The following is a 12,656-nucleotide window of genomic DNA, read 5'->3' on the forward strand; positions in this document are numbered from 1 at the left end:
AAGCCCGGCAATGATCTGACCCACTTCTTATTCCTGAAGCTCCCGGCTTTTCTCGTGGACGCTCCTAGAAGGAGTCTCACTGCCAGGGAGACCGCATCATTTACCATCCAAACGGGGACACTTGTGAGAGCAAAGAGGGGCAGCTGGCATCACTTGCCGGCTGCCAGGTGCACGGGGCTGCCCTACTTACTGCCGGGAACAGAGGCCTGGCGGGTCCGGGTGTTAGGACGTGCTCCCTCGGTACGGGAGACCGGAGCCTCGGGACCGGTCATTCACCCCCTCATTCATTCATTCACCCCAACCCCCTCGCACTGGCCGACACCTGGGGTGGGGGGCCTGGATTCCACGGAGGAGAGCCCACCCCTGAGTTACAGGAGGGGAAAGAGGGACTTTGAACCAGGGTGAACAAACCCCGCAGGGAGCCCCAGAGGCTCAGGGCGGCAGCATCCAGCACGCCGGGTGCTCAGCATGGCGCCCTCTGCTGCCACACTTGAGACCTGCCTCCCGGACACTGGCAGGGACTTGGCACCGACAGGACAAGTCCAGGTCCTGGGGTATTGCTTGGCTGAATGGGGCCAGGTCTGTCACCTTTGGACTCGTGTCCAGTGACCCTTCACGCCTGAGGGTCATGCCTCCACCCTCAGGGTCTGCCTGGAAGGGCTCCCCGCAGGGGCAGAGCTGCTGGGATGTCCGTGGCTCTGCACTGGTTGGGACCCCAGCTTGGCCCAGTGACCTGGGGACGTCACCTGCCCTCTCTGTGCTCGGTCCCTTCACCCGCAGACGGTCCTGCTGGGCCTGGCGAGAACTCACGTGACCCCCGTAGAGGCACCTGGCGTCTCCTCATGGCTCAGGGGCCCCGGTCCATTGCTGCACGGCAGTCAGGGTCCAGCCGCAGAGTGGCCTCCTGGGCCCAGGGTGACCCGCTGCGTCCCCCAGTGTGGCCAGGACTCGCACTGTGCGCACCAGGGCAGGCCAGCCGGGGACCAGCAGCAGCCCTGCTGCCGGGTTTGCTCCGCAGGCGGTAGGGAACGTGAAGCTTTCTCCCCAAGGCCCGCGCAGCCAGCGTGGGGCCCGTGCCCCGGGCTCTGCTCCTGAGCGTATGCTCTTCCTCCTGGCAAAAGCCCTGCTTCTCCACCAAGCCTGATCCAAGGGCCGCCTCCCCCTGGAAGCTCTCCCTGCCTCTTCCCGTCCTAGCAACAAGCGTGGTGCGTTCGGCTGTCTGCTGTTGGCAGTCTGCGAGCTCTGCGTGCAGGGCCCTGCACAGGCTCCGTGACTCCGGGATGGTGGGTCACAGAGGCCCAGGGGGCATAGGGAAGGCCCTCTCTCCCTCCTCCCTCTCGGAGCGCCCCAAGGCCTGAGGCTTCCGCAGCCCTGCTCTCCCGCCCAGGAAACCCCCCCACCCATGGCCGCTCCCTCCCTTTGCTTGGTGAGCCAATCAGGAGCACAGTGTGCTGCCCGCCCACTCGGGAGATGGCGGGGGAGTAGGGGCGGGGCTCTCTCCCGCAGAGACCAGCCCCTCTGCTAGAACAGGGCCTGCTCTGAGGCCCGTCGCCCATGTGCCCGCACCCCTTCTCGGGAGTTTGGCCCGCACATTCTGTTCCCGCGCTGTTCCCAGCTCCAGTGCCCTTGCCAGTAGCTCGCTCCTTCCCGGCCTCTGATTTCAGCTCAGACACTGCATCAAGGGCCCACCCTGCCCTCCTCTTGGTAGCATGAAACTCCTTGGCTGGTTGGGGTCTATGTGTTCCTCCTCTGTCCCCTGAGTGACAGCAGGGACCTTGTCGGCCTCACTTGCCATTTTGTCAGCAATTCCGGGTCTGGTGTAGATCCCTCGCCGGGTCAGTACCAAGTCCCTGAATGAATCCACCACCAGGCGTGGCCCCTGCGCTTACAGACAGCGGGCAGGGAGCTCACCTTACACAACGGGGCCCAGGACGTGTGACTCTCCAGTTTACAAGGAAGGAAACCAAGGCTCCAAGAAGCTCTGCAGCTTTCTCGAGTCTCCCAGCTGGCAAGTGGCCACCCCGGCGCTGAACCAGGCCTGTGTATTTTGTCTCCATCACCCCACCCCCTGCTGCTTCTTGGCCCAGGGCCCTGCAGGGTCGGGCAGGAGAGACCCAGAGCATCCAAGGTGGTAACCCGAGGAGTAGGGGCTCGGAGGGAAGGCAGTGGTGGCCAAGCACAGCCCCGGGCAGAATGTTCTGGAATCTCTTTTTCAGATGTGTTTAAATTGAAGTGAAATTCACATAATGTAAAATGAACCAAAAAAAAAAAATTTTGTTTTTTTTAACACTTTTTTTTAAGACTTTTTTGATATGGAACATTTTTAAAGTCTTTGTTGAATTTGTTACAATAATGCTTCTGTTTTATGTTTTGGTTTTTTGGCCCCGAGGCATGTGGGATCCCAGCTCCCTGACCAGGGATCGAACCTGTACCCCCTGCATCGGAAGGTGAAGTCTTAACCACTGGACTGGGCTGCCAGGGAAGTCCCCGGAGTGAACCATTTTAAATTGGACAATTCTGTGCCGTTTAGAATATCCACCTACCTGTGCAACCATCACCACCATCTAATTTTAGAACATTTTCATCGTCTCCCTAATCTACTTTCTGTCTCTATAGATTTCCCTTTTCTATACATTTCATGTGAAGGGGACCACATAATATGTGGTCCTTTGTGTCTTGCTTCCTTCGCCTACTGTAATGTTTTGTAAGTTCACCCATGTTGTAGCATAAATCAGTGCATCATTCCTTTTTAGCGCTGAATAAGGTCCCATTGTATGGATATGCCACATTTTATTTATCCATTCATCCATCGATGGACGTTTGGGTTGTTTCCACCCTTTCGGCGGTTATGAACATGTGTAAGTTTGGGGTTGGGTCCCTGTTTTCAGTTCTTTGGGGGACACACCTAGGAGACGAATTGCTGGGTCATATGGTAATTCTATGTTGCACTTTTTGAAGACTTGCCAGGCTTCGTCACACCCTGGAACTTTGACTCTGAAGACTGAGGTCAGTGTGGCTGGTGCCTCCCGGAGCTGGGGCAGGAGTGTGGGCTGGAAGGCTGCAGTGATGCCCTCGCCCCGCCTGGCCTGGCATCTTCTCTGCAGCCAGGATGTGGTGCACGAAGCCCAGCCCTCAGGCGGGCATCTGCTGTGACACTTTCCCGCATGTGTGTCCCTGCCCCCCGACTGTGCACGGCTCCCCAGGGCAGGGACCCTGCCTGCTGCCCCCCAGTGATCCAGGCCAGTGCCCAGGAGGCCCACCACACATGCCTGCCACGTTGGAGCTAGCAGAATGGACAGCAATCTGAAAGAGCTCGTTATTTTCTAACGAGAGTTAACCAGCCCGAAACAGATTTAGAATTCAGTGTGGTTAAAAATCATCAGTCTTATGCCGTTTAAAAATTGCTTGTCATTTTGTATGCCAAGAACTCTTCCAGCAGCCTACTTTTCCAAAATGATCGCTGATTGGAACAAAAACATTGCCACTAAAATTAGAGTGACAAAATGGAGTTGTTATGAAACAAAAAGGAAATCGACAGGTACATTTTAACAAGTGAGGAACACCCCCCCTACCTGTGGGAGCAACCTCGGGCACAGCTGCCCCATATACTCCCAGGAGCCTTTATTTCCACATGCGGGTTCTATGGTTTGATTAAACCCATGACGAGAACCCATCTGAGAAAGTGGTTGCTTAGGAGTAGAAAGTATTTTAGTGATTTAGGTCTGGGCCTGGAGATGTACAAGTGAGGCGTGGCTGGAGAACTCTAATAAATAGGATGCTTTCCAATTAGTGTCAAAATCCAGACATTTGTATCTTGAAAGAAGTGACCCTCCTCCCCTTTACCATCTCCCTCCCCCTCAGCTGGAGCATCTCGACGTGACAGGAAAACATACGAGAACCATGGCTTAAATGAGGTAGAGGTTTGTTCCTCTGTCATATTAGAGGAGACAGAGGAAGATGGTCCGATGCTGGGGTGGGGGCTCTGGGCGCTTGAGGATCTAAGCTTTTCCCGTCTTGCTGCTCCATCCTCCTTAACAGGCTGCCTCATGGTTCAAGGCAGCTGCTTAGATTCCGCCCATTGCATCCACATTCCAGCAGAGGAAAGGAGAAGACACAAAACCACGCTCCCTCTTTTTAAGGACATGCAAAGTGTCCTCTATTCTTCCAACTATTGGCCACAACATAATCTTAAGGAAGGCTAAGCGTTATAGCCTTTATTCCAGACAACCTGCGGAAAAATTGGAGAACTGACGTTGGGGTAGACAGCTGGCCACTTTGCCATAGTATGTCCTAAAGAACGGCCTTCTTCCTGTTTTCACAGTGCGCACTGCATCTGGACAACCTCCCCTCCGCCACTGCCACCTCCACCTCACCCCGAGCAGCTCAGGATGCAAGACATGAGATATCGTTTGAGCACAGTTAGGGGGGGATGCTTTAAGTAAGAAAAAATTTTATTCACGCACGGAGAAACTGAGGCTTGTATAGTGGAAGGGACTTGCCCAAGGTGAGTCAGTGCCTGCATACTTAAACCAGCCACCCTGGGGGCCCTGGCTGGGGGTTCCAAAGTTCCCTCAGATTTCTCACCATCTTCTGAGATCCTGGACCTCTTACCAGGTCAGAACCTGTGTCCTGAAGCATGGAATATTACCGCTTATATTCATCAGGCCTCTTGATTACAAATGACAAAAATCAGGCTCAACCTGGCTGGAGCCAAAAAGGAAACATAATAACTTTAAAGGTTAAGAATAAGAGCTTCAGGCATGGCTGGATCCAGGTGTTCAGAGAACATCAGGAAGCTCTCTTTCCATCCCTTTTCTCTGGCGTCCTCTGTATGGATTCTGTTCTTTGGCAGGCTCTCCCCGTACCATGTGGAGCTGGCCACCAGCAGCACCAGGTTAAGGTTCAACTATTTTAGCAGCCGTAGAAGGAGGAGAGTGCCTCTTTCCCAATCATCATGAGAGAAGTTTCAGGATTGGGTCTCGATGAACTGATTTAAGTCATGTGACCAAGGGGGTAGGCTGGACCCATTGACCAGACCAGGATCCCATGCCCATCCTTGGAGGGGACTGGGCACAGCACATACACTAAACTTGGGCTAAGTGTGTTTCCCCAGAAGCAGGAAATGGACACTGGCAGGCTGAATGCATACTTCCCTTCCACGCCTGCTCCTACACCCTGTGATTGCTTCCCTGACTCTTTTCTCCCCGATAAACACAGAGCTGTCCTCATCTCACCCCCTAGGGGTCTTGCTCGCTGGCTTGTCTTTTCATTTGTAAGCCTCTCCCTCCCAGTGCCTGGGAATCTAGTAGGAGAAGGACCGTAATAGCCTCTCTGGATCCTCAGTGCCTGCCCAGTACAGAACTTGGTGTGGAACAGGTGCTGCTCAGTGTAAGGTGGACAGTGGATGGAAGGAAGGACAGGCAGGTGGATGGATGGAAGGAAGGATGGGTGGCCAGAGTGATGCCTGGATGGGTGGGTGGAGGGATAAATGAATGGATAGTTTGGTGAGTGGTGGATGAATGCATAGGTGAATGGATGATGGATGGATGGGGATGGGTGGGTGGATGGATGGATGGTGGATAATGGATGGATAGTGGATAATGAATGCATGGATGGATGGATGGACAATGGATGGATGAGTAGATGGGTGAATGGACGGAGGAATGCGTGGGTGGGTGGTTGGATGGATGGATTTGGAGGTGATCTAATAACCAGCTGGAGGAAGGAAAACTTGTGGGTCACACAGCCCTGATTAACTACATGCAGTTTAATGCAGTGGTATCATTTAACTTTCATACGTTCAGTCCTTTTTTTTTTTTTTTTTTTTTTTTTGCGGTACACGGGCCTCTCACCGTTGTGGCCTCTCCCGTTGCGGAGCACAGGCTCTGAATGCACAGGCTCAGCGGCCATGGCTCACGGGCCCAGCCGCTCCGCAGCATGTGGGATCCTCCCGGACCGGGGCACGAACCCGCGTCCCCTGCATCGGCAGGCGGACTCTCAACCACTGCGCCACCAGGGAAGCCCCATTCAGCCCTTTTAAAAAGCATTTTAATAGCATGGGTGACACTAAGCCACACCCATTTGAGGTGAGTGAGAGGAGACACAGGCCAGCTGAGCATCCCTCGTGAGCTAGCAGGAACTGGGGCTGTGTTTTCACTGGTTCCTCGGGCTGACTCAGGTCCCCTGGCCTTGCCCAGGCCTCTCCTGCCTCACTGGGTGTGATGCTGGTGGGAAATACGTGGTTCTTTCCGAGTCCTCTTTATTACATGTAGCTCATGTCCATTACGAATGATGTATACGTGTGACCCGGCAGGCAGAACTCTCAAACCCAGGCATGTTGCACTGTCTGGTCACGCGGTGCTCTCCATGTGTGCCATTGATGTGGAACTCGCTGACCCGAAAGCATATGCTGTTCCCCCGTGTGACTGACGGCTGGGACACAGTACGGGAGCACTGGGTGGGGCACGTGCCCTTCACCGAGCACAGTGAGCCCAGACAGTCCTGGGCGGCCCCGGCGGCCCCAGGGCACCAGGAGGCGGGTGGACTCCCCCTGCGTGTGCCAGGACCGGGGCAAGTGCTTTACCCGCATCCTCAGCACAGTCCATCCACACCCCCTGGGCTCCAGGCCGCCTCCACCCCTCCCTCCTGACCCTGGTGCCTCCGTTTCCCCTTCTGGGCCACGTGGACAGCAGTTATCCTATCACACAGCATTGTTTCGAGGATGATTAAATGACCCCATAATTATAAAGCTCTTACGGCCTCTGCACACAGTAGGCGCTCAATAAATGGGGTCCCTTAGGATTTATTGTTTTGGTTGCAGTTGTTGTGATTTAGACCCGCCCTTGAAAGTCATTGGTCTCTATTCTCTGAGTGAAGAAACGGAGGCTCAGAGAGGTTACGTCACTTGCTTCAGGTCACACAGCCATTGAGAGGCAGAGACGGGGCTTGAGTCCAGAGCCCGAGGGGAGTTCCCACTTCACCACGCCAGGGGAAGTTGGGGGATGGGGGTGGTAATGTTTCACCCATTTTTCTACCAGCTTCCTTTGGAGCTGGGACATCATGTGGCGCAGGGCCTCGCGCCCGACCCAAGCGGGGTGTCCGATTACTGGGGAGACCTTGGCCTAGCTGGACCTCACAGTGGTGGCAGGTGGCGGTCACGTGGCCTGGCCGTGGGCCATGACTTCAGAAAGATGCTTTGCTCCTCCCCTCTCCTTCTGAGCTCCTCAATCAAGGTCACCACCGGCCTTCCCTTCCTTCCTCCTTTGGGCAAACTGGGGGCATGTGTCAAGTGGACACTGTGGGCAGCCAGAGTGACCTTGACTGTGCTCACCTCTCGCCTCTCCAGGCGAGTGTGGCTGACCTAGAGGACCCAGGGCCAGCTGCCCCCAAGGCAAACAAAGTCCCAGGCTATCCAGAATGGCACACACTGAGAAGTCGTGCCCTCCGCTGCCCAGGGGCCCGTGCACCCCGTGGTGGACCACCCGCCTTATCATACAGTGACTGCTTCTGGACTGGGCGGAGGTGCCTGGGGTGGGAAGATGCTTTATTTGCACCCCCAGAGCCTGCACAGAGCTGCTCATCCTGGTAGTCACAGCACAGCTGCCCGTGAGCGCCGTCACACCGACTCAGAGACGGCTGCATCCAACTTACCTCTCCCGGGGTCCCAACAGCAGTGATGCTCGGAGACCTGCCACCCCACCCCTGCACTAGAGGGGATGGTGATGAACGTGGGCCTGCTTTTCCCTCAGCTTAAAAGTAACCCTCGTGGGCTTCCCTGGTGGCACAGTGGTTGAGAGTCTGCCTGCCGATGCAGGGCACACGGGTTCGTGTCCCAGTCCGGGAGGATCCCACATGCCGCGGAGCGGCTGGGCCCGTGAGCCATGGCCGCTGAGCCTGCGCATCCGGAGCCTGTGCTCCGCAACGGGAGAGGCCACAACGGTGAGAGGCCTGCGTACCGCAAAAAAAAAAAAAAAAAAAAAAAAAAAGTAACCCTTGTTTAGGCCATGTTTGGGAAACGGCAGCACTTTGATAACTAACGTGATGGCTTGGGTTTCACTTTGTTGGAGTTTTGCTCTCTCCCGTCAGCTTCGAGATGAAAAAAATCCATGAGACGGTGTGGGCAGATTGCGGAGGAGGAGGTGGGATGGAAGTCGGGGTTCTCAGAGTCCCTCGATGGGGGGCTCTAAAAATCCCACCCTGAAGGCTGACTGAGGTGGCCTGGGCTGGGGCCAGCGGGTCTCCGGATGTGCCCCCTGACCAGCAGCCGCTGCACTGGTGTCACCTGGGAACTTACCAGAAATGCATGTGCTTCGGTTCCGCCCCCTGAATTGGGAATTCCAGGGATTCGGGTGTACCTAGAGTCTGGGATCCTGGCGTAACGAAGTCAAGGGCCATCTGGGAAGGTTTTGCTACTCTGAGTGTGGTCCATAGACCACAGCATGGGCATGGCCACCTGGGTGTCTGTTAGGAATTCAGAATTCCAGGCCCCCTGGGACCTGCTGAAGGAGGACCTGCATGTGGACAGAGTCCCAGTGACTCATGGGCATGTGAAGCTGGGGGCTGGAGTTGGGGTGCATTCAGAGGGTTTGAGCATCTTCTCTGGGATGGGAGGGAGACCTGGTGGGCCCAGGACGGCCTCGGGAGGCCGGCCACCTGCCCAGTTTCCCTTCCCGCTGGCTCTGCTCAGCCTTCCCGAGCCCCACCCTCCCTCCATCCAGGGCAAGTGTGCTCCCGGCACACCTCACACCCCATCCAACTGCCTTGAGATAAGGGAGACGTGCAGTCTCGGTTCCAGAAGATTCTCAGCCCCTCTCCCTGAACCAGCTTTTGGGAGAACCAACCAAGATCACACAGGCCCCCACTAAGTCATCTGGGAACAGAAGGACGCTCCCCAGGCTGCCCAGGTCAGCAGGTCGTCTTCCTGTACCAGGCTACAGGTCTGGTTAGTCAAAACCTGGATAACCTGAAGCTGTTTTGTAATACGGAAATAACTGCCAGTTTCCAAGCATAGGAGCACAATGCAGAAGTTGTCCTAGTTGTCCTAGGACCTCCTGCGTCCTCCCAGCCCCCCGGGAAGCCTCCATGTTGGAGGAACCCCCCCGACACAGTGACCTCACCTCCACTTCTTGCCGCTTTTCTTGGACCTTTGAGGAAGCGGTTCCGGCCCTGTGTTCCCTGTCTCCGTCGCTAGATGGCAGCCGCGGGGCGCAGAAGCCGCAGAGAGGGGCGTGTGGGTCCCTGCTCCAACCAGAGCCCCGGGGAGAAGTTCCTCCGGGGAATCGGGCATCCCTCCGCCAGGATTTCTAGTGGGGAGCATGTTTTCAAGGTTACTGTTCGGAGCAGAGCCCACTTGGCCCTGTCGACTGAGGAGTCAGAGGCCTGCAGTCACGTTGTGGCCTCTGCAGGGCCATGTGGGGCTGCGGACACACCAGGAGGCCAGCGGGAGGATGGACGGTCCCGGCGCAGGGACAGGGCAAGGGGGATTGAGGGAAGAGGGACACAGGGCAGCCCTTCTGCACACACTCACCTCAAGGAAGCCCCTGGGAAGCTGACATCCCATAAGAAAGCTGCACACGGACCTTCCATTGGTTCCAGACCCTCCGTGAGCTCAGGCAGTGGGCGCAGGAATGCCTGCACCACACAAAACGTACAGCGGCGGTGGGTTTTCATCTTAGACGGGCAGCGTGGGGCGAGGCCGTGGAGCCCCAGCGCCTGCCTTCAAACCCTAACCTCACCCCCGGCTGTCCACACGACGCCACGTGGGCTGGCTCGGTGGCCCCTCTGCTTCTCAGTTTCCTCCTGTGTAAAAGAGGGAGGCCGATGGATCTCGCCCCATTCCCTTGGGAGGATCAACTGATTTAAAAAATGCGAAGCAGTCAGCACAGCTTCTGGCACAGTATAGGCAGGTGCTGTTATACACAATATTACTGTGTTATTAATTAACTAACCATGGTGATTATTTGCTGTCTTATATGTAACACGGATTCGGCTCTAGGCTCAAATAATTATAAACAGGCTTTTGACAGCCAGGGGGATTGTGCAGGACATTTCCAAGCGCTTCAGGCATTTTGCTTTTCTTATCACCTGTCACTATTATTGCATAATTGTCATGATTATAGTTACTATTGTTGCTGTGATTCGTATCTTTGAGGGGACCCGCTGACTCCCTGTAATCAATGTCTCTCCTGTCCAGGGCCATCTTAGATCCAACCATTTCAGCAGTCCTTGCCAGCCCCTCAATTCAGTAAGCATTTCCTGGGAAACTGCTCTCTCTCCAAGGCGTCAACATGGCCTGGGCCCCCCCTGGTTTTTCTCATCTTTGTCTCCCGCTCCTGCCAGCAAGGCAGTTCCACTAACCCTCATTGGTCTGTGCTGTTCAGGTAACAGCAGAGGCCGGTGGGGAGCCAGAAGGCTCTCGTCTCCACCACCTCCCGCCTCAGCCTTCCCCAAGCCACTTGGAGCCAAGATATGGGAGTCAGGGACCTGGGTCCCAGGCCTGGCACACGCCATCTCCTTATGGATACATTGAAATTTGTCACACACTTTTTCTGCATCCGTCGATGTGATTGTGTTGCTCTTTTTCAGTTTGTTTGTATGGTCCTGTGTGTCAATTGATTTTTCAGATATTGAACCGACCTTGCATTTCCGGGGGTTACATTCACTTGGTCATGAGGTATTTTTCTTTTTATGTGTTGAGGGATTTGAGTTCCTAGTATTTTGTTGAGGGCACTGTGAGAGATATTGGCCTGGTTTTCTGATGCTGTCTTTGTCTGGGTTGGGTTTCAGTGTAATGTTGCCTTCATAAATTGATTTGGGATGTGTTCCCTCCAGTTCTCTTTTCTGGGAAAGATTGTGTAGAATTGGTGTTGTTTCTTCTTGAAATGATTGGTAAAATTTGCCAGTGAAATCATTTGAGTCTAAAGATGACTTTTTCAGATGTTTATTAAACTACTAATTCAATATCTTTAATAGCTATAATGCAGTTTAGATTATCTACTTCTTCTTGGGTGAATTTGGGTAGTTTGTGACTTTCAAAGAATTAGTCCATTTTAAATTGTCAAATTTATCTGAGTTGTTCAGAGTCCCTCATAATCTTTTTAATGTCTCTTCGGTAGTGATAGCACCTCTTTCATTACTGATATTGGTAATTTGTCTTCTTTATTTCCTTGGCCAATTTTGCTAAAATTTTATCAACTTTATTGATCTTTTCAAAGAACTAGCTTTCAGCTTCATTGATTTTCCTCTATTCTTTTTCTTTTTCTAGTTCACTGATTTCTTGCTTTTGTTATTTTCTTCCTCCTGCATGCTTTGAATTTATTTTGCACTTTTTCTAGTTCTGTGACTCAGGTTGTGTGTTCTTGGTGAATATTCTGTGGGCATTGAAAAGAATGTGTATTCTGTGGACTGTTCTATAAATGTCAATTAGATCCTATTGATATTATTTTTCAGAAATTTTTATGCCTCTGTTGACTTGCCCTGTACTAGTTCTATTGATTGCTAAGAGAGGAATGTTGACATTTTGCAATATAATTATGTACTTGTCCATTTTTTCCTTTCAGTTCTGTCAGATTTTGCTTCATGTATTTTGGAGTTCTGGTGTTAGGTGCAAATTTATTCAAGACTGTTATGTACTCTTGGTGGGTTGATCTCTTTATTATTATTTAATGTTCCTGTTCATCCCTGGTAATTAGTATATGCAGGATATATCTTTTCCATCCTTTCACTTTAAACTTCCCTATGTCATTATATAAAAAGCTGATTTCTTGTAGACTGCAGATCCTTGGGTGGTTTATTAAAAATCCATTCTGACAATCTCTTTATCTGATGTGTTTAGACTAAATTTGATCTACTTATTAATCTGTTTATATTTGTATCTACCATTTTACTTCTTGTTCTCTCCATACTTTGTTCTCTTTTTTCTTTCCTGATTTTTTTTTAATTTGGATAGTTTACTTTTCCAAGTTTTAATTTACTTACTGAAGTTTTTATTCTTATTTGTATAGCTTTATGTGTTTGTGGTTGCTCTGGTTACTTAACTTTTTACAGTTTTCTGAACATTAATATTTTACTGCTACAAGTGGAATGTGAAAACCTTACCACTGTGTAGGTCCCCCTATTCTCCTCCTTTCATGTTATATTTTTCACGTGTATTAAATCTGCATGTATTGAAAGCCCTATCATGTGATGTAATAATTTTTACTTTCAACCATCGTAAATATCTTAAAGAAGGTCAGAAGTGAGTAATATCCTATTACACAGCTATTTACCAATTTTGTTGCACTTCCTTTATTCCTGATTTTCAGTTTCTCTCGTATCATTTCCATCCCAGTGGAAGAATTTCCTTCACCATTTCTTGCTGGCTTGCTGGCAAAAAATTCTCTTGCTTTTTCTTCATCTGAACATGTCTTGATTTAACTGTTATTCCTGAAAGGTATTCACTGGATATAGAGTTTTGGGTTAACAGCACTTTTTTGTTTGTTTGTTTATTTATTTTGGCTGCGCCAGGTCTTAGTTGCGGCACTTGGGATCTTCGTTGAGGCATGTGAGATCTTTTAGTTGTGGCATGTGAATGCTTAGTTGCAGCATGCGTGCAGGATCTAGTTCCCCGACCAGGGATCGAACCCGGGTCCCCTGCATTGGGAGCACAGAGTTTTACC

The 12,656-nt window shown here is 52.2% G+C and overlaps 1 protein-coding gene across 2 annotated transcripts in view; it reads left to right on the forward strand.

The window, feature by feature from the left end:
* SHANK2 (SH3 and multiple ankyrin repeat domains 2) overlaps positions 1-12,656 on the forward strand; it is a 462,517-nt gene that overhangs the window by 213,451 nt on the left and 236,410 nt on the right. The gene's annotated exons all lie outside the window — the stretch shown is intronic.

The sequence above is a fragment of the Mesoplodon densirostris genome, chromosome 7 (assembly GCF_025265405.1).
Source record: "Mesoplodon densirostris isolate mMesDen1 chromosome 7, mMesDen1 primary haplotype, whole genome shotgun sequence".
Taxonomy (NCBI): Eukaryota; Metazoa; Chordata; class Mammalia; order Artiodactyla; family Ziphiidae; genus Mesoplodon; species Mesoplodon densirostris.